The sequence below is a fragment of the Larus michahellis genome, chromosome 12, assembly GCF_964199755.1.
Source record: "Larus michahellis chromosome 12, bLarMic1.1, whole genome shotgun sequence".
Classification (NCBI taxonomy): domain Eukaryota; kingdom Metazoa; phylum Chordata; class Aves; order Charadriiformes; family Laridae; genus Larus; species Larus michahellis.
Genome location: NC_133907.1, coordinates 9,178,200 through 9,199,014, shown reverse-complemented (window position 1 = coordinate 9,199,014; position 20,815 = coordinate 9,178,200). Strand labels below are relative to the sequence as shown.

General features: G+C 37.5%; 1 long non-coding RNA gene across 2 annotated transcripts in view; it reads right to left on the bottom strand.

Annotated features, from left to right (window-relative positions):
- The window catches only part of LOC141750512 (uncharacterized), a 172,066-nt gene that overhangs the window by 149,897 nt on the left and 1,354 nt on the right, over nt 1–20,815 (bottom strand). For both annotated transcript variants that reach the window (XR_012589684.1, XR_012589685.1), the window contains exon 2: nt 11,996–12,057. This is a non-coding gene — a long non-coding RNA (uncharacterized LOC141750512). The remainder of the gene's footprint in view (nt 1–11,995; nt 12,058–20,815) is intronic.

Below are 20,815 nucleotides of genomic sequence, written 5' to 3'. Positions count from 1 at the left end.
TGTGCAGTTCAAAAGCAGGTATCTGATTCGTTGAATTCACTGCTTTACATGACATTTAGAAATAGGAGCTAAATGTGTTAAGTATGTCTGATGTAGACTGCTATTTACAATTAGTTTTAATGAATGTGCACAGTGAGTATTTAAAAAACCCACTGAAGTATTCTTACAAGCTCTACCATTCTTCAGAATACTGACATTTCAAATTACATTGCTTTTAGTCCAAAACTTTGATACTCTGAAGTTCTTGGACTCAGCATCCAAGTACTCAATTACTGTACATGGCATCCAGTGCCCAGCTTCTGGAATCCAAGCCTACAATTTATGTCCAGTGCACTAAATCAGATTTTGGCTCAACTCAGTGCCTTATACCTGGAGAACTTTGAGGACATCAAGAATACAATGCAGGCTTGTACAATTTGTTAGAGACTTCCGCGCTGATTCTGCAAATCATTCTGAAATTCTAAAAAGCACCTTAGAAAAAGAGAAATCGGTGTTGATTTTAAATGAGTGTTCCACAATCTTCCACAGAATTACACAGAATGGATAACTAGCTGAGCAGTCCCAAAGATTGCTGAGCTGATAATGTGGAACTAGGGCCTTCATGAGAATTTTAATAGCACCAAAGTCTTAACTCCACAATTCTTTTGAGAGTTCCAGTCACTGATACCCAAAGTTGTATCATTCCAGCCATTGACCTCTAGAAGTTTATAGAAATTTCCTGAACTATCTTATGGTAGTCTAACATGGAACTAGTTTTGGAAAACAGAAATTGTATTTGGCAGTTATTTAAAATGTAATCCTCAAGAAAATCTTCTGAAGATGTCCATCACCTTCCTGTTTGTTGGAGTTCTTGGGCTTTTCACAGAAAACGATGAGTTGCAATTATATTGGAATTTGAAGCTGCTCAGCAAACACTACCAAACAGCTCTATATTTCAGTGCCTCTTCAAGGACTATATTCCTGTTCAATTCAAAACAGGAAGGACATCTTGGGAAATGAGTTATGTACATCCTTGGGCGGTTTGAAGCTAAACTGAAATCATGCACATACATTCCAGAAGCCAATTTCACCAATTTCTTTTGGCCTAGGTCATGACCATGAGAGTCACAGCACTAGTAAGTGGAGTGTTCAAATTCCTGTTCAGCTGAATATACCCAGTCATTAGAGACATACGAAGTGGAAAAAGTTCACAAACATTGTGTTTTGTTGAAATCTGGAACTACTTAGGCTGAAATTAGACAAATATGGACAATAGCATACCCACTCTGCATGGAAAAAACGCCCTGCCCAAAGTACAGATATCTGTTCCATGGAGAGTTTCAACTGGGGTGCCAGTGTCTAATAAATCTTTCATATATCTTAGTTTTCTCATTATCTCTGTAACTTGCTAATTAGCAGTAGCACTATAGGCACATTTAACTATGCCAACTGACAAAATTGAGTACTGCTAAAATACCATCCCGTCTGGTCATGGGACAGTCTCTATGATGTGAGCTATAAGCTACACCAAGCCACGTCTATAAATGTATTAATGAAAGTGAATTTTTGTCAAATCATATTATCACTGAGACATTTACTCTGGACTCAGAAATGTTAGTCTGAGTTAAAGAGTGACACCTGGGCACTGTTTACAGACCTAAGTTTCAGTATGTGTTAGACTACCCTAGAGGCACTCTAGTGTTGTAGATTTGCACCTTCTCTGACTAGGCAAACAGATATTCACACTGTGGATTACCCATAGGGTTAACTCTTCCAGTTGCTCAACTGTTAAGCATCACAGTACTTAGCACCTTTGGTGTTCTCCCCCTAGTTACCAAAGAGCTGATCAAGAGCTGATGTGGAAAAAAATATTTCCTATCAATTTTAGATTATTTTGCAAAGACAAAATTAAAGGTAGTTGTGAAACACAAGTTTCTAATCTCATAACATTTAAACCATAACCGTAACATTCTTTTCCCATCCCCTTTGTAAGTTCTTCTTCTTGATTGCTCTTAGTTTGAGCAATAAAGAGTGTATTTTCAAAGTAGCCGCAGATTCATCTCTTAATTTGCAATAGATATTCTGCTAGCTTCACATTTCATTAAGTTACTTCGGTTTAACCACCTCTTCATTACTGAGCATTTACAATTGTTTGGGCAATAGTAGCTGTCTTCAGTCTTACATATATGTACTTCTCCCATGCCTGGCCTTATATTGATATGAGTTGCTTCACAGGAGTGAAAAAATAAAATTAATCATTCACAAAACATTTAATTCAACACTTTCCACAATCCTCTGGATGTTTCAGCTCTAATGCAAAATTCGCACCTCACCTCTGCTGGATTTTGCCTGAGAACCATCTGGATTTTCTCTAATCCCTAAAAAACTGCTCTACTGCAAAAAAACTGGTTGGATGCCGCTTGTGAAATCATTAATTTGACAAGTTCTATGATACTTTGAATAACTTATTTAATGGATTTTCTCTTCTTCATTATTTACTTGGGATCAATGGCTTACGTGCAGAATGTGCAAACCTAAACACAAACAAGGTCCAATCATCTTATTGTCCAAACACGCATTTTTTGGTTTTGGGTGTGCACAGCCCCACCTACTGTAACCAATGATATAGTGCCAGAATTTCAAGCCATTAGGTGGGTCACGCATCCCATGGCATTGTTCATCTGGGTAACACATGTAAGACAAATATAATATGTACATATCCTAAAGAAGGAAGAGTGAAAGCAAGACGCATAGTAAGATTATACCAAGGCTAAAAGCCATTGTATTTAAATTACTATTTAAACTACTTATGGCTGGACAGGGAAAAACACCTGAGAAAAATCCTGAAGTATCAACATGTAGCTGCATTCCAGACTGGAACAAACTGAAGACCTTCCACATTTTTTTCCAAGAGGAGAACATAAGCACATAACCCATGTACAGGCAGCCAAATTTCAAACAGCCATTTCTTTAAGGCGCTTCCCTGAGACATAGGATACAAAAGTTAAAGCACCTGTTGTGAGTGACAATGCTAACCACTGGACTTCTTGATTTTCCAAAATGGAAGAGTCTCTCACATTCTCTTACTTTGACTAGAAAGTCCATTCTGGATCTCAGAAGTTTTTTGTAAAAAGCACAACATGTCCACAAGTGTTTTCTCTTCTAACAAAACAGCATTTTTAGACAAAGAATGTTTTGCTAAAAACTTCTCAAGCAGTAAACCAGTACTCAGTAATTCCTCTTACACGCTTAGCTATATATTTCTATTATTTCAGATACGGAAAATTAAACTTTGAACTACAGATTTTTGTGATTCACTGAAATATTGCATGGTGGAATGTATTTCATAGATCTGCATGCTTCTTCGCTCAAAAATAGCCCAATTTTCTGTGAAGATGCTGCCTTTTCCAGCACTTAAAACTACGCTCTAGCAGCAGAGATTTTTCACCTCATAAAACAAGATGTTCTAATATTTGAAAATGCTTTGCTGTAGCAAAAATGAAGTCCCTTGCTTCATCTTAAAAGTTCCTTGTAAAAAAAAAAAGCTAAAATGACCCTGAAACAAACTGTAAAATAGTTACCCTAAAATTTTATTTAAAAAGTTAATATTTGATCTGATTTTGCTCACTCTGAAAGCCATGCACAGTCATACAAAGACATTTCAAAAGGAATTTTGTTTGTTTGCTTTTCTTCTGGAGTTCTTGTCAGTTTTATTAGAACAAATGAATTACTGCTGTAAGGAAATAATTGTCAAAGTTTCCTAACCTGTAATAAGGGCTCAGTTTCATTTTCATCAAAATCATCAGCAAACTGCCACAAATGGGAGTACATTACGGGGGCAAAGAATCAGTAATTTTGAATTTATTATCAAGAAGAGTGGTGGAAATTCATATTACTGACTTGTGCACAATCAACTAGATAGCTAAATGGAAAGTTAGTCATCCTTACTTAATCCACTGTCAACACAAAGTGGCAGTATCTGTGGAACACAATTCAATGCACCTAGCCCTAAATCGCCATCTTTTTTCTATTTACTGTACGGGTAGTTAAAAGCTCAGTAAGTATGTATTTGGACTGTAAGATGTGCCTACAAATAGGCAATATGAATGCTATTTGATTCCATCTGTAAAAGCACAGACTGATAAAAAAAAAAAAAAGGAACCGCTTGCCTTTATTAGTTAATTAACTAAGTACTAAAACCCCTCTGTAATTAAAAAAGCAAGAATATTTATAAACAATAATGTGAACAAAGGCCTTCATAGAGAGTTTATACTGAATACTTGTATCTTAGAAACAATTTCTCATTGTATTGAGAAATTATTACAGCTTCTGTTTTACGAGTTGTTCTTGATATTAGTTAATTTTCTTTTATGCTGGAAGAAATAAACATATTTGCAAGATTTTATACACACACACATAACAAAGCTGACAGCCAAATCTTCACCAAATTTAAACCTGTATCAACGAAGTTCTGTAAATTGATCAAAACATGGTTTATAGATAATAACATTTCTGGACTATATCATCTGATTTTCAACTTGTCAATACATTAATTCTTTGCAAAACAACTGGACATAGGTACTACGTCAATCAAATGTTCATGATCTATAGGTGACAAAGGAAGATTTCATTTTTTATTTTGGTCAACAAGCAGCCAGCTAACATCCAACAGTGGCATTTTGTTCTTCTTGTGGGCAGCTTGCTTAATGCAATCCACATGAGCCCAAATTTCTGTAGCAAAGTACACATTCAGTGGACCTAATTAAGCATTGTTCCCTTCTTCACCCTTTCATTCTCTTCCTTTGGGAAAATAGACTTTTTCTTTTCTTGCTGTTATTCTTTAATAGCCCAATTCTTACATATTTAAATCAGGAGTAACACTACTGGAGTTGATTCAGCTACATAAGCGTAAAAACCCAGTGAGAAAAATACACAACGAACCCCTTTTTTCCCCATCCTGTCAGATGTGAAACAATATTGTTGTAAATCACAACATTACAGCTGTTAGTATGGAATATGCAACAAGAAAAACCAGCAAATACTGCATAGCAGCTTAAAACAGTGAAGTCTTAAATAAGATCTAACATGAACAACCAACAACGACATATGATTTATTGATTATAACTCAGCACTAGACAGGCCTCAGTGGCAACTGCTTTCTATATTAAGCATTAGAAGGCAGCCCATGAGATATCTACTACAGAGGTGAAAGTTTGCATCTCTGTCCCCGTTAGTGAGAGGATCAACATCAGTTTTCCCAGTAATTTCCATATGCGTAAAACTTTGGAGAAAGAATTGGAATTGATCCAGCAAACATCTTGCAAAACATACTATACTATATACAAACCCCACAAAATGTAAACCAGACACTCGTAGCTCTGCAATGATACCAGAGATTTCCAGACGGCAGGTAGCAAAAGTGATGTCTGTATACACATACCAGAAACTTTAAGACTTTAAAACTACCATAGTTTTGTTTAATCCTGTATTGTTTAATGTGCATTTCAAATTTCAAAGGGATAACAACCTGTGTTCTTGTGGAGTTCCTGTCTCAGTTGTTACAGTCCTGCAAATAATGCAACTAAAATAAACCTTGTAGCTGCACGCAAATGACTACTCCCTCCCTTCATTTAAGTAACTATAAGCAGTTCAGAAGTGCATGTGAACTGCCACTATGTGTTGTCTTTTATAGCCTCCTTAAAGGGTCCTGCCATTTAATTTCCTATTAAAGTTCTACTCCAATCTACAAGAATGCAATCAAGATAACTAAAAAGGACTAGACCCTAGACTTCCAAAATTTAATACTAGGCCCTACCTTTAACCTTCACAGTGATTTAACCTAACACGTTTTCTACAGAATTGGCACAGGCTAAAAATGACTTCATGGTCAGTGATTACAGCTCAGCACAAAGACAACAATTTATGAGACATGGTGATTCTTGACTGCTCTGGTTGATGTGATGACACCTTAACTGTGACGTATTTTGTGCCTTTACAGCACCTGAACTAAAAAGAGATGCTACAGAGAGCTGTGAGAAATATCCATTATCAAATGTTTAGGAATTTGAGGTTTGTTTGATAAGAAATACTTACAAGAACTGTTTACAGATCTATATTTGTGACAGATTTTTGTTCTCTGTAGTTCTGGGTTTTACTGAGCTTCATCCGTAAAAGATCAGACTCAGAGGAAGCTGGTTATAATTTTAACTGTTTGATCCTTTGGGTGGAGGAAAACAGATAAATCTTTCCATCTTGTTTCTTATTTATTGAATACTATATTTAGCTTTGATGTTTAACAGTACTGTATAGTATCTTTATATATAATAGAAGAACATGTCAGATAAGGAAAAAATTAGGGTATGTAGTCCATATTACATTTTAAACAGACAAATTAATTTTCAGAATTTTGACTAATTTTTCAAACCTGCTAGGCACATTATTAAGTTGGAGTATATACCATATAGTCAATATTTTGCTGAACCTGGTCTAGCACATGAAATTGAAATTAGTAGCAATAGAAAGCTTTTAGAAGGAAACAACTTAACTTTGCAATGTACTTCATACCTGACTTCTTCATATTTAAGTTTTCAATTAACATGCCAAAGAGTAGGAGCTAAATTTGAATCCCAAGTACTCATATTTCTTCTGATTTTGCTGGTTTATTTCAGATTTTAAAATTAAAGCTATCTTCAGTACATCAACCTTTTTCTGGCTCCTGATTAAACTACAAGGGTGCTAAACACAAATCGCAGGATCAATACTACTGGACTATGCATCTAGATAACAAGGATTCTTTCCAAGACATTAAGACTGGACATTATTTTAAGGTCTTTTTACTTGTTTTACCATTTAGTTCCCAGCTGGATTCAGACTTTCAGTACACCACACAAGATCTGCAAAGACATTTTATACAGTTATCCTGTGATTTTCAAAAGTATTAATACTTAGGAGCCTGAATCTTTAATCTACAAATAACTTTTTGGTATGTACAACACACAAAGGGTACATACACTTCTAAGACTATGCACTTGTGACAGAGGACTAGCACTCCAATCAGAAATGGTATTGCTGAATCATGGCAGAGACGTGATACAATCAGAAATGAAGCAGGAAGGCAGGGCTTATTGGAGTTTTGCTACACCTAAGTTACATTATTTAAAGCTGCCAAATAACACATCTGCAGAAGTGTGCTGCACCATGTTCCTGGGTCAGTCTGGCATCTCTACCATTCCTATCAGCACCTGGTCCAGACGTGTCTTTTAAACTTCTAATTTAATAGCTTTTGAAAATGCTATCCCAACCTAGAGATGTGCACAACTTACTGCATACAGTGGTGATAATTACACATGCAATTTTAGAACTTTTCCTACAGTTGTGCCTGTTAAAAATGTTTAAAAGTATTATAGTAAAATAGTCATTTGACATAGAAGGAAAGTGAAACAATAAGCAATGCAGAATATATACTTCTAGATTAAATACGCCTGTCTATACTGATGAAAGTTTTACTTCTGTTGTGATGCAAAGTTAAAATAAGCCATCTTAATACAAGATCATTCATACCTATCTGATATAAATTATCGTGTTGGGAGCAGATACTCCATGGATAAAGGTGGTTTGTGTTTTTTTTAAAGAACCTTAGATACATATTAGTTTTGGTTGTCATGCAGACCTGGTCTCTGAGAGGTTACTGTGACCCATTCATATTGATCTACATGCAGACAGGAGTCAAATGTTGACATTTTGTAAGTGCTTTTAAGTTTTCATAGACAATATTTTTCACAGGAACCAGAATAAATGGGTTTGGTTAAATTTCCTCCTATTTTGTCAGTTACAAAAGAGAAATTCATCCCTGCTTGAAGGGCTTTCTTTATAACCAAGGAGAGCTTGTGATTTAATCCTTTAGCAAGAGCACTCAAAAATTATTCATATGTGGTATGCTCGCTGCCTGATGCCACAGACAGAGAAAGTAATTGATTTTTAAAGAAGCTAAACACACAAATGTAAGTTCAAAATGCATATAAAACTGTTCCTTCGTTATTCTGACTACATATGCAGGTGGCACCACTGTGCTCACATTCCACATCTACGGCAGGTACTTACTAACGTCCATATGTGCACATGACAGATAATACAGTAATATTCAGCTTCCTTGTGTGTTGACAAATCAGTCACATGGACATTTTACATATGCATTTGGATGCCCGAAGCATCGACTCCAAAATGTTTAAAATTTCAAAACAGCATATGAAAATAATTTTGGAATATCACTTATCATTACTGGTATATAAAAAATTATAATCCTTCAAGATATACAGGCTAATCCTTCCACTCATTTTAGCATTGGAAAAAACCTCAGTTGAAGATGTTTTCTTCAAGAATAGAGCTACAGGCAGAATTAGAAATAAAGACGTAGGTTTGTCACCAGAGATAATGTCTAATAATGAAGCTACTGAAGCACTAGAATAGAATGTCTGAGAATATTAGAAAATCTTCATCCATTTAGATCTATTTAGGTTCATCTGACTGCTTTTACTCCCTGCTCCAACACATTATGTGCCCTTACCATTATTCTCCACAACGCATTTCTCAGCAGTGCTCATTTTATTGGGGAGAAAGGGATACTCCCATAAATATTATCATGGAAGATCAATGCTGTAAGATGCTGAGCTGAGAATGAAAGATGTGCCTGCAAAAAGGTAATAAGAGGCAGAAGAGTGGAAATTCATTGATTAGCCCTACCTTTACCTCAAACTCCTTGATACATCCTGCACTCTGTTCCCAGCAGCTCTGACAACATATTATCCTCCCTTCCACTTCCAACATTTCTGTAAAGCTCAGCTTGAGAATCTCATAGACAAATATTTAGCAGAAACATCCCTGTAGCTGATCCCTAATTTTACCTCTCAAGATCTGTTCCAACCAAGCTTTAATACTATTCCTCTTTCATGAAATATAAAGCCAAATTGTGGCTAGTCAGTTTGTATAGCATATATTGGAAAAATCACAAGCTACAAGTTTTGCCCCAACCCTAGTTTTCATAGGATACATGAAGAAGCAGAATGTGGGCAAGACACTGTCATAATTCTGCAATAAAAATGACATATGGATTATTTACACTCCTAAATAAGAACAGAAGCAGATCTGTCTGCTGCTAGACAGACCATAGGCAGAACATATAGCAATGTTTTAATTTTGTAACAGTGTTTCAATTTCACTTTTTTTGTATACTTGAAATAAAATTCAAATACCAGATTAGAATTCATTCTTGAATCCCTGCTCAATCCATTGAAAATTCATTCAAGAAAATGCATTTCTCTATGCTACCCTATACAATTCATACAACAGGGAAGACGTAGTAAAACAGGCACTTGCACATTGCTCTATTTTTAATCACAGAACAGATGACATATAACAAAAGGGACAGGGCTGCATCATAAAAGATAGTGACAAACAATTTATACACTGCACCAATATTACACAGTTGGGAGGAATTACATCTCAAGGTACAATCATTCTTGGAGCTTCCTTTGGAACACAGCAACTCTGTGGAATGGTGGTGATTGGTCACTAAATAGCAAGCTATTGCAAGAGCATTAGCCCTTGTAGTTTTTATAAGTCATTACATTCAATAAATAAGGCGTTAATAGACCAAAAGAGAATTTTACAGATAAAATATTATCATTTCCATTTAAACACAGGGTTAAGTTAGCTTGATGGTTGGGCCAAGAATACCCAATTCAGGTGGGGAAAGTGGAGGCACAAAGTGGATAACTAATCTCTTAATCATCAGACAGATATGGATGAAAGCAACATTGTGGTACCTCTTCTCAGACCGCAAGACGGGGGGAAGTTCACAAAATCTTCCTGAAATACTAAGGATTTTGTTGTGTCTGGACTAACATAACAGTGAGGGTTCACAGGTTTTCAGGCATTTTAGGTACTGCACAGTCAGCAAAGGTTTATTTTTTTTCCTTTCTTTTTTTTTTTCTTTTTTTTTTTTTTGCCTAGTGTTTTAAAATAACAGACAAAGACCTGAAAATTCAGTTTCTGTTTCTTACATTTCAGAAGGCATTTTTCAGGGTTTGTGGAATCAGATAACTAGCATACAGTAATGACAAAGCTGTTCTCTCATTTATACTAACTATTGTTTCATCTACCTGTTGAGGTCAGATAGAATACTGGCCCCTGGATACATGCCTGCAGCTCTCCACCACCACAATTATGTATTGTGCAATTTCATTGTCATTTGGGAAAACAGTGTATACTTCCAAGAGGATTTCAGAAGAGTCAATGTAGGTTTAAACATTCCCTCCCCAATCCCACTACCCTGTCCATTCTCCACCCCAACACCTCCTCCTGCACACGCACAACTTCTCCCTTCTGTTTATTTTTGGTTTTAAACACTCTAAGCAAAAATTGACTTTGGCTGCTCTTCCTGAACTCTGAAGTGTTTGAGCAGATAAGATTCAGATAATACGTTAGAAGAAAGTTTCATAGGTCCCTTTTCTCCTGACAGGTAGTCACCAAGGCTAACCATGCACTGAGGTTTCTTTCCCCAGCATGAGTATTTTTCTGGCTTATCTGCTTATCGAACTAGGCCAGATTTTAATTTTTTGCTACATCTGACTTGGAAAAAATGTTTCATCTGAAAGACACTTGTTTATATACAACGGTGGGGAAACACAATGTGTAAATCTACCTACTGTCATCCCAAACATGGTGTTAGTTTCTCAAGCAGTTTTATTGAGCCCTTCTTGGACTAAGTGAAAAGGAGTTGATCTGAGCTCCTCTTCCTTTATGGGAAATAAATTAAGAGTGATAAAAGTCACACACTACAAAAGAAATAACACATGCCTCCAGAAATAACTGGTCTTTAGAGGACAGCATGAAAATAGTCACACTTGTTTCAATGAAATACTGGTTAAAATGGACGTACTCTTATTTTCCTATCACGATCTTTTCCACTTAGATGCTCACCTGAAACTAGAAGGCTCGCTCTCTACTCCTAGGTAAAACAAATTTCAGGGCATTCTTTCCACATAAGACATTTTCTTTCACTACAGTGATCTTACTTATGGTGGGGGATTTTTTTGTCATAAATATTAAGCTCAATATTGAGCTGTGCTCAGAACTGTTTATCTGTGCTTGTCAGGGCCCATACTAAGCCTGTGTGCCACCAGGAGATGGCATATGGAAGTAGCTCCAAACAGAATAATTTAAAATATGACCTCATCTTAATTTAAAACACAGTTTACTGTGAATCACTGAAATCATCACTTAGTTCTGTGTGTCTCAAGATGAAGTCTTTAGTGGCAATACTGGCTATAGTATTGATATTTGTCTTCTGTAATCTTCCTGCCCCAGCATCAATCTATTCTGTTGTTCTAGAAAAATTTTTTTATGTAGCTATGTGGTTCATTATACTGGAGACCTGATCTTGCTTAAAACTAACCCAGAAGAAAACTTAGTTTTGGTTCAGTTTTGTTTTTTTTTTTTAAAAGTAGATATGTTCCCAGCCCCATTTCCAAGTGCAGCTGCATAAATAGTTGGGCTGGCACAATTGAAGGGGTGGTATACCACAGAAACCAGCAGCAGGTGGCAAAGGAGGTGAGGCTAGGTCAGTATTGCTGCCAAACACTTTGCCTTTGGAGACACAGCCTCAAGTCTAGTCAGCAGTTCATGTATATAATTCACTTAGCTTCAAACTAAGTGTACTGGCAGCAAGGAACTCGGAACGGACTGCAAAACCCTACATGAAACTCAGGTAAATTTACAACTGGCTTGCTTGCACTGAATGCCATGCTATGGTCACAGTGATACCAATGACCTAACTGTCTCAATATTAAACTAACGGTGTATCAATAACTTAAATTTAAGCTAATGCTTCCTTGCAAACAAAAACAGCAGCCACAACTTTGAATGAACTGCAGATATTTGCTTGACTACTTGTGTCTTCAACTTACGGTGAAATAAATTTATGCTTGCATAATACAGGTCTGCAAACTTAAGCACTCACCCATTCTGTAGCCCTGGGATACGCAGGTGAAGGCAATTCCAAACTCAGATATGCCACATCTGCTGTAAGGAAAAAGGATTATTTAAAGAAAGGTTTACTGAAAATACCCTCCACGAATATAAAAGCACAAAACAGTGAGCGAAAGCCTTGGGGTAAAATACCCTGTAATCACAAAACATACCCCTAATATCTTTCATGACAGTAGAGAGCACACAGTACCTGAGTCCTATATGACAGAATCAACTGCATTTTGAAATCTTTATTTAGAAAACTAAACAACCTGGCAAGATTTCAACATAGACTTCCTTAAATCTAATGCTGCAAAACTAAAGCCAGCTCTGCAAGTCTAATTTTATTTTGTTAACATCACATTAGCCATAAAAAATTATTTCCAGTAACTATTTCCCTATTAGTTGACGCTTGATCTAAAATTGTTATGAGCAGTAAAAGTATTCGGGCTTTGAATGCAGTAACTATGAGCAGTAAGGACTATAGTGCCATCCAATGGTAAAATGGTCTTTAGCAGCTATGACTTCCTTGCAAATTTCTACCTCTAGCTGCTTCTGCCACAGCATGATATTAACCTTAAATGCATTCTGCAAAACCCATGAAGACTGAAAAATATCAGAAGCAGCAAAAGGTGCACATGCACACACGTACATTGTACGCTTCCTCCATAGACACGTTCTGTCACACGATCACTGATGGCTGAAACTTCAGCGTACAGATAATAGGTAGATATCCCTTCTTTCCCTTTCACACAGAATTCCAACAGATTATTTCTTAAAGCTAGTTCAGTGTAAACGGATGTACTTTAAAAAAAAAAAAAAGTTATTCTTATTCTCCTTTAACAGGGGCAGTAAGCAGAGTTTTTGATATCCTGGTCCTGCTAACAGCATTCTGGCTATCCAATACCAGAGGAGGACTTCTGTTTCCGCATAGCTAAAGGGTAAGCCTGACAGCTAACATAGCAACTATGTCATGAAAAGTCACCCATCTTGACACTCTGTATAACAGATTTTGCTTATTTGCAACTTTCTTCATCAAGTTGTTTTGAGCTATGAAGAGAGGGTATGAAATGTATATTTGAGTTAGGACAAGAACCTTCCTTTTTAATGAAGTGGAATAAGCCACAAGATACAACACTTTCTTTTGAATTCACATTTTCTTTTCAAGTGTCAGGTTCTAATGGACAGTTTACCAACTAAAAACTCTGAATTGGAGTATATTAAGATGGAAAAGCAATGTCCCTGAAGTTACACAGGTTGGAATTATTCCAATCTCTCTAAAGTGCAAGAAGGATTGTGTCCTGAGATCACAGAACGTTTTCAGTTACCTAATCCTCTATTATTACAAGGATCTAAGTCACTAGTAATGCTTTTAATCTCTTCTGTTTTTTTCCTGCAATGCTTTGCAGATTTTGCAACTTTTAGTATTTTGTAAGGTAGATTGTAAATTTCATATAGGCTGTTAGGAAATGTTTTGCTGCTCTGGATCTGTGTGGAGAGCGCAATTTGACAACTAAATATCTATAAAATGTTTGCACACATTTGTAGGGCACAGGTCTCTCTGATCCAAATGGCCTTTTCAGCCCATATTCTTTACTGGAATATATTTAAGACCTTCGATTCTACTGGGACAGGCATCCAAAAGCACCGAGCCTGTCAAGTCCAATTGAGCATTAGGGTAAACAAAGGCCCCTTTGGCTTCAACTGAAATTATAAATCCAGAAATTAATTTATCCTCTTTACATTGCAAGTCAGGACTGGAAATGTCATGAAAACAGACCTTCTCATAAAAATTCCAATCCAGACATTCCTATTACATATTCTGTAATTCTGTAATATTCTGTTGATCCCAATCATCACTAGATTATTTTTTTAAAAATTTGTACTGCTTCCTATCAAGCAGGAAATAGTTCAGAAGTCACCGAAAAAAATCTTTGAAAACAAGCCAAGCTATGCAACAGTCAGTTTTCCCTGCAGAAGCATTTTAGACTGAAGTATTTTGCCAGTGGAAAAGTGCATCTTCACAATGAGGAATGGAAAGGAACCATGTAAAAACGTACATGATTCAACCCTTAATAACCCTCCATTAACACTTAATAGCAAAGTTTTCAAACATACGCTAACAGTTTTAAGACTCTATACTGAAGGAAAATAAAACAGAACTTTGATTATTACACGATTAAATGGGTCAAGGATGATCTTTTCATCCTGCTTTCATGCAGAGCTTAATTTAGAAAGGCACAGTTTATGCATGACACCCTATAGCATTGCTGCAACAATGATTTTGTGCTAAATTTTATATTTTTCATAAAATGAAAAGTGATGGTCATAATTTCCATACAGAAGACCGCAATTGCTCTAGTACTTGTTTTGGAGCAGGCAAATGAGTAGTTATGACATGCAGCAGTTCTGCAGCCTTCCACAAGTACATCTGCCCCCAGTTTAGATGCCACATCTACTCAGATTCTAAATTTCTGCCTCGTCGTTGGAGAATCAGAGGCACTGTAATAAGTAATACAGAATATTGATATAATTACAGAAAACAGTACATTTCAAAGAGGAAGGCATTTTTTTCATTACATGAGCAGCTCTGCTCCAACCCAATTGTCTACAGTAATGCTTCCAAAAGGAGACACCGACTGAGTAAACAATTTCAATATTTCCTTAACTTCATACAGTATTAACTATGGAAAAGAGTGACACCAAGCGGTTACTTTTAATGATGCAGACATTTCTTGCTACTAGAGGTAATTTTCTTGCTCAGTAGTCTCTTTATTAGAGATCATTTTGGGGTCCAGTTAAATTACTAAGGTTTGAGAAAAGGTCGGAGTCGTGCAATGAGTTCGGTTGAGGTAAGTGGCTACTGAGCTCCATGTCAATGTGTGAATCATGTCACAACATGTTGAAGTTATCCTCTGAAACAGAAGAATGGGTTGACCCAGGGCTACAATGTACAGACACACCTGACAACAAATTTAGCACAAATATGTGGCATAAGAGGTACAAACACATTGACCTTCCTCAGCTCTGAAAACACAGACGTGAGCCATGGCAGGGAGAGCACTTCCCGCTGGATGGCACCACCTGAAACGTTAACACACGCATGACGTCACTCCCCTGACCCACACTGGGAGAACGTGACTTTCGCTCCTCAGAAAATTGGCGTTGCTTTTAAATCTAGTTTTTATCTTCACTGTGCCATCAGAAATATTTTTTTTTCTGTTTGCATCTCGATTTCATCACTATTACCCATCCTCATTTTCCACTCTGCAGCTTCTTTTGTTCCTGACCCATCTGAATTCCTATGTTGGGTTGGTCCCAACCATCCTGTAAAACTGCCCAGTTCCTGTAAAGCTCCCCATGAGGCCACCACTACACACCAACTAAAGTGAAACCACGCCCTGATGGCTGCAACTGCTCTCTAGCTGATTATGCAACAAAGGGTCTAGCAAACCAGGGCACTTCCATGCTGGCCCCCTTTCCCAGCCACCCATGGAGATGGTGATTCTCTCTGTAAGACTGGGCATCTGAACCCACGCACTATTCTTCTCCAAAGCTGCGTTCTTCTCCTTCCACTGAGGACTTTGGTTTGCATTCCACTGCATCCATGACCTAAGATGCTTCATTGCAGCAGAACTTCAGTGATTCTGCAGCATTTAGGGTTTAAGGCCATCTCTCAATTCTGAAGTGCTTTAGAGCAAGGATTTTTGATATCTGTATCTCAGATCAAATTTTCTGTTGCATGCTGAGAAACTGCGGTTTGGTTTCTCACACCCTTGTACTCCCGCTATCCTCAGCTTATCTCCTCTTCAGCACAAAGTCCAGCCTCTAGAGTATCATCTTTCCTCATTATGAGGCAAGGCCAAGTGGACCACTTACTTCACATACTCAGTGAAGTGATCCCACCTCTCCTAACGTGTTTTGGAAATAAACTGTCCTCATTAAAAAGATGTCAAGCATTCACCCCAACAGATTCAATATTAAGCCATAATAAAGTCTTTCTGCCCTATAGCGTAACATGCTTGTGTGTGAATATATTAATGTCTCTTTCTCTAACTATGAATGAACACAGAAAGAACAAGCCAAGATCAGGAATCATTTGTCTTGAACACTGCAGATCCAAGGTGGCTATATACAACTAGATCTCTCACAAGACATATAGACATATATCCATTAAAACCTTTTATACTCACATTCTCACCCCTTGATCTGAAGGAGCTGCTAGGAAGTAACTTGAAGCATCTTTGCTTCTAAATGCAAAAGGTATTAGTCACTGCAGAAACAGATACTCATCCTGCTTCCTAGTTTTTTAGAAAGGACAAAATCCTAATTAGTTCCCATATGACTTCCACAGCACAGGGAGCTCCACTGTCCATTGTGCCAGACAATTTTAGGATCCTCCATCCTTTTCTTGTTGGGGACTTATTTAGTACTGAAGGATAAGGACAGTAGCAGAAGTTTCAGAAGAAATACTACTCCTCCCACCACACCACCATCCTACCCTGTAAAGTTTTCTGGGAATTTAGCACCAACCATGCAAATACTTTTGAGATTTATTTTTTTTTTTAAACTGAGATTCATCATTGATTAATTCAACTTTTTTATCGGCCCTCTCTGTGGTGAGATTTTTGGTAAGAGCTTATTTGTGTATCCTCTTCCCAGTACAGAATCACAGACTCACAGAATGGCTGGAGTTGGAAGGAACCTTCGGAGATCATCTAGTCCAACCCCCCTGCCAAAGCAGGGTCACCTAGAGCAGGCTGGAGAGGAATGCATCCAGGAGGGTTTTGAATATGTCCAGAGGAGGAGACTCCACAGCCTCTCTGGGCAGCCTATTCCAGTGCTCTGCCTCCCTCGAAGAAATTTTTCCTTACATTCAAATGGAATTTCCTGTGTTCCAGTTTATGTGTGTTGCCTCTTGTCCTGTCACTGGGCACCACTGAAAAGAGTCTGGTCCCATCCTCTTGACACCTGTCCTTTAGATATTGATAAGCACTGATGAGATCCCCTCTCAGTCTTCTGTTCTTCAGGCTAAACAGACCCAGGTCTCACCCTTTCCTTATAGGAGAGATGCTCCAGTCCCTTCATCATCTTCTTAGTTCTCCGCTGGACTATCTCCAGTAGTTCCTTGTCTTTCTTGGACTGGGGAGCCCAGAACCGGACACAGTACTCCAGATGTGGCCTTACCAGGGCAGAGTACAGGGGGAGGAGGCTTGTTCTTTTATTTTGGCATAAAGAGACAGGCATCAGGAAAGCCAGATACAAGAAAAGGATTCCTTTGATACAGGGATACAGGGTTACAAGCCAGACCGAAGCCTGACATTCTGATTCTACCACTGTTCAAGTCACAATAGCCAAGTCATTTCATTGCATCTTCTCTGACAAATTGTGAATGATTTCTGACACCAGCGTTCTATTACAGTGTCCCTGTGCAATGCCTAATACAATATTAATCCTTTGCTAGATTACAAGGTCTCTTAGGTCACCTGCCTAAAACTTTGAGTCTAAAATTCTCTATCTGAACTCTTAGCATGCACAAAATCCCCTAAGTTTTGACATGATTGCATAAATCATCATTTCTCTTTAGTCTAAGCCCACAGCTCACAAATGCTTACATTCCTTGAGAAACCTGGTCCTGAAGACGTACTCAAAGCACCAGTCAGCCAGATTCTGAAAACAGAGAGAGGAGCTTTGGATGGGAATCACCTTCCAACTAATACCTCAGTGGTTAGATCTCTTACTACACTGGGATGTGGCAGACCTGTGTTCAACTCTTGCCTCTGCCTGAGGGAAACACATCCTTTACATCTCAGCGGTGCCCTAACAATGAGGTCACAGAGTTTGGTGTGGAGATCTTTCAGCCTGCCTTACATATGTTAAACTGCTTTGCACAGACATTCACCACAAGCAGGACCAGAATCTGACTGATCTTTTGGATGAGTTGCCTAAGACTTGGGCTATAGTAATTTTGTCCTTAACCCCTGTTCATTACAACATTTTTTCTCTTTCTATAAAAAGAGCGATCTGGCTTGTGCAACTCCCAAAGGTGGCTCAGATTTGTGAATTTGGAGATAACATACTTTCCTGAACCCTTGACTTCGATGCCTAAACCCCTCAGAAATATATGAACTAAAATATTTAATAGTTTGCTATTTCTACTACTTTCCACTGTAGTCTCTCATCCTGAGTCTCCACTAAGCATGCTACCTTTTGTAAGTTCCATTCTTAGCCGTTTACCTCTTCAGGGAGCTTTAAAGTTAGGTGAGACTGAATATTAATTTATATAAGTAACCTTAGTATTAAAAAATTACAAGCTAATGTACATTTTTACCACAGAAATCATACCAAGTTAGAATACAACATCAGAACAAAATCAAAAGCAAACCAGTCTCTTTACACCATATGACAATGTCCAATTGCACTGGATTTTGCTCATGAACTTACAGGTACTTAAAAGGAACCAAGGAATAACATGTGAACTGTTAGAGTCTCATGTGATGTAATATTAGTGAGAGGAAAATCAAGACAGAACTGAATTTCCCACAGTAACCATACTTAACTACAACGAAAGAGAAAATCAGAACAAGGAATGGCTAAAATGTAACACCAAAAGAACATACCAGAGAATCCAAGTCTGAACTCTGGATCACACAAGATTATATTTCTGCTAAATAGAGATACAAATATGTACAGTGCAATACCATTAAGTGTGTTGAATGTGAATGACAAACTTCCCAATTGTACACTGGAGATGCATCCTGCTAGAACTGGCTTAATGTAACTATGAAGTTGCATTCAAAGATCAAACAGTGAAGGAACAACATGCATCATATTTGCAGACACTTTAATGGAGATTTATGGCATTGACTGTTTTAAACTAGGTCATCTCAAAATGCTGAATATTGTTAGCAGACAGGCAAATTAAATAGTTTAACATGATTAGACTGAATAAGTCATTTTATGGGTTTCAAATGAATTAAAAATAATAGAGTTAGTTTCATTGTTCTGCTAATGTTCATTTTTAAAGTCAAGGCCAGGCTGTTTCACATTGTTTTGTGGGTAACTAGAGTGTAGTGAACATTAAGGGACAAATAAAAATTCCTACAAACCCCTACAACTGTTACAAAGAAAAAGGTGGAGTGCTCTCCCCTAGTCAGTAGGAGGAATTCCAGAATTTCAACCTTCAGAATACACTTGATGGTCTATGTGCCCTTTACATTGCTGTAGCACCACAAGGTGACAAAGAAATGAAGCTTATTATTTGACATAAACTAGTATCTAACTGCATATTGTAAGGATCTCAGTTTTTTAATTATGGATGTCATTGCATGTACTATTGCTGAAATTGTATGTAAAAACAAAGACAAAAGAACTCAATAGCTTATACAGCAATTAGCTGTGCTTTTCTGAAATAGGAGTCACAATGTGCATCATTGCTACAAATTGTTTCTTACTTCTTTTATATAGGCATATATAGGTAAAAGCAAATACTTATAATGTAGTCTATCCACTCCAAAATTTCTGGTTATTTAATAAAATCATTCATTGAAACAGACTGACACATTTGAAAATGCTACTGGCCACGCATATTTCAGCTGTAACAGATAGAGACTTACGAAGAAATGTAAGACACACTGGCAATTTCTATAATCTCTTCTTTTCTGGGTTACTCTGTGAAATCTTCAGCTGAATATCAATTTGTTCAGGGCAATATGTGAGTTTTTGTCATTCAAGGCAATTATTTCTGTGACAACAGTACACACTTAGCAGAATATATTGCTGATGAATCACTGACTGAAGAACTTGTACTGATTTTATTTATTATGCCCATTCAGGTGACATAAGCATAAAAGAGTATATGCTATCTTCCTTTATAAAATGCTTATGCACTGCAGTAATTCAGTTGCATTTAGCTGTAGCATTACAAGCTTTGACCTCTTCTAGGTAGGATCAGGTTTATGCCTGCATGAAAAATGGCCATCAACAGGAACTGCTCTTTGGTGACATTATAAAGACACATCTCAGTATATGTTGTGGTTTCAGTTGGGATAGAATTAACTTTGTGACTGGCAGCTGGTATGGTGATTTGGGATCAGAAATACTTTTGATAGTGCACTGGTATTTCTACATACAGCTGGGATGGCTGACCTCAACTGACCAAAGGGATACTCCATACCATACTGGTCCATACTGGACCTCCCCAGGTCCAGTAGGTTAAAAAATCACCACCTAGACTCAAGATAAAGGATACCAGCTCAGAACAGCCAGATTGGGAGAGAAGATGCAGTCCTCTATCCATTGCTTTTAGAAATATGGAAACAGGTCTCAATAGGTGGAAACCCTTTCATTCATGGGACTAACGCTACATCTGCCTAGTTCCAAAAATCAAGTCAAGAGAAAGCCCATGCAGTAAGAAAGGCAAAAAATCTTTTTAATACCATCTGCTAATGCCTTTATGCGACACACAGCAGCTGACTAGAGAATAATGTTTCATTGTTTACCTAGGTTAAGTCATTTATCCTATTAAGACGCTTTCCACAGCTTGCCTTTACTGTGGGCGTTACTATTAACCCTCCCCCAAAATTCTGGGCCCCTCAGCTCACATCTCTGACTAGTCCTCTCTTCTCAGAGAGCATCCATTTGCATTTAAGTAGCCTAATAAGCAAGTCTCGAACAGGGTGGCATTCTGGGGCTGAGCATTGGAAGGGAACCTCTTCCAAAGACCGCATAATAGAATGATTAGGAAAAGCTTCCTCTAGCAGGAAGAGCTAAGTGGTGTAAAGGCTGCCACTAGGCAATGAAATACTTCTGT